The sequence below is a fragment of the Rattus norvegicus genome, chromosome 10, assembly GCF_021556685.1.
Source record: "Rattus norvegicus strain SHRSP/BbbUtx chromosome 10, alternate assembly SHRSP_T2T, whole genome shotgun sequence".
In the NCBI taxonomy this organism is placed as follows: Eukaryota; Metazoa; Chordata; class Mammalia; order Rodentia; family Muridae; genus Rattus; species Rattus norvegicus.
The window spans coordinates 40,013,860-40,015,904 of NC_141543.1; the positions used below are offsets into that span (position 1 = coordinate 40,013,860).

A 2,045-nucleotide genomic window follows, 5' to 3' on the forward strand; every position below is an offset into this window, starting at 1 on the left:
GGAGACCATGGCTCTGCCTGGCTCTTCCCTTCTTCCTCCAAGCTCCTGTGCTCACACTCTGACAATCTGTGGTCTCAGGCAGCACTGGCCTTGAGTCTCTGCTCCTTTGATGGACAGGAACTCACTTCAAACTAGCTTGAGCGAAAAAGAAAGGAAATGTACTTACTCCAGGGACAGAGCACTATTTCCATGGTGTTAACCCCCTCCCATGCCCACTGTCTTCTGTTTAATTTGCCTTTGGGGATTTGAGCAGGGGCCCTCTTTAGATGGCAAGGGGGTCTTTACACAGTGAACTCAGCTCTCCTGCCCTGCGTTTGTTCTGGAGTCTGAGAACCAGAGTTCGTGTTGGAATAAGAGGCCAAAGGGTTTTCAGAGGGAGAGGAGGAAGGGGCTGGTGGTCCCAGTACACAGAACCCTTGAAATTCACCAACTGTTTGAGGATCACAGGAGGTTCAGGTCAGGGGAAGCTGCAGAGGAGGGAGAATGATCCTCCCCCATTTCTTACTCCTCCCATTTCCTCGACAGTCAGTGCCTGGGGGAAGCATAGGCATGAGTATTGATGCCAAGACAAGAATGAGGCCCTATTCAGGAAGCTTCTCCCAGCCAGGGTGAGGACTCATTCGTTCTTGGAGTAGATCCTGGAGTAATCTTGTACTATAGTTGGAGCTGATGCTACAAGGCTATGATGAATTGACCTCCGTGTGTACCCTTGACAGTTCATGGTCAAACTGGGGTGACACACATCAAACGTACTATACCAAGTACAACAGATAACACGGAGTAGGTGGGAAGAGTCACTCACTGTGCCCAGAAAAAGAGTCACTTGTGGTTCCTCCCATAGCATGCAACCAGAAGAAAATTCTTAACAATGTAAGCGGAAAAAGACATTGTCTTTCTCTTCTGGTCCCAGACACTGTGGGAGTCGAAGGTTACTATGCAGACATGGCCAAGTTCAAGAACCACACCACACACAACCAGTCCTGCAAATGGCACAAAAACGACACCAAAGAAGTCCAGTCACAAAGATACGAATCTCTTAAGGGGGTTGACCCCAAGTTCCTGAGGAAAATGCGCTTTGCCCAGAAGCACAAGAAGAAAGACCTGAAGAAGACGCAGGCCAACAATGCCAAGGCAGTGATAGCATGCGCAGAGGCCACCATGGCCCTCGTGAAGCCTCAGGCCATCAAGCCCAAGATGCAAAAGGGCCCCAGTCGCAGACTCAGCCGTCTGGCTTTCATCGCTCACCCCAAGCTTGGGAAGAGGATTCAAAGCTACATGGCCAAGGGTCCGAGGCTCTGCCAACCAAAACCCAAGGTTCAAACAAAGGCAGAGGCCAAAGCTCCAGCTAAGGCCGAGGCTTCAGCTCCAGCCCAGGCTCCCAAAGGTGCCCAGGCCCCTGGGAAGGCGCCATAGAAAAGGCTCCTGCCACTGTGAGGACAGATGGACTGCTGTGACACACTTACCTATGCACTATTTGCAGATGATCAGTGAGTGTCCTATGCTGTTTTTACAAATAAACTCAAGACAAGAAAAAGAAAAAAGACATGTATTCACACAACTGAAAATTTCAGTGTCAGCATAGGTTACAGCTTTATCTAGGTGTTCACATACTCTCTTAGCCCTGCTCCCCCACCCTATCCCTTTCACCCTCTGTTGACTTCCAGTCAGCTTTCTTGAGCTTATGGCCTTTGGCAGTTCCAAGTCTACATCCTACTGCTTGAGTCGCTCCTGTGAACTGCAGAGCATTCTTCCCTGGATTTCTTTGGATGGCCCAGGGACTCATGCACAGAGCCTATCACAGTATATGACATGATAGGTGCATGTTATAGAGCCACTGTGGAGTGGGGGTGGAGCAGAAAATGTTAGAGGTGCTATTACCAGACCAGACCCAGGACATGGCTAATGGGCTGTAAAGGTGTTTTCCTCATCACAGCTAGGTAGGTACTTCCTCATTCAGAGGAGCAAGGAGGAGAATGTATCTGACCAGGCAGGGGGAGGCAGAAGAAAAACAGATGTGAGAATCTGGGCCTGTAGGGATGAGAACC

The 2,045-nt window shown here is 49.9% G+C and overlaps 1 pseudogene; it reads left to right on the forward strand.

Moving 5' to 3' along the window:
- The first annotated feature begins 942 nt into the window (after positions 1 to 942).
- LOC148002843 (large ribosomal subunit protein eL29 pseudogene) lies at positions 943 to 1,413 on the forward strand (annotated as a pseudogene).
- Positions 1,414 to 2,045: the final 632 nt, after the last annotated feature.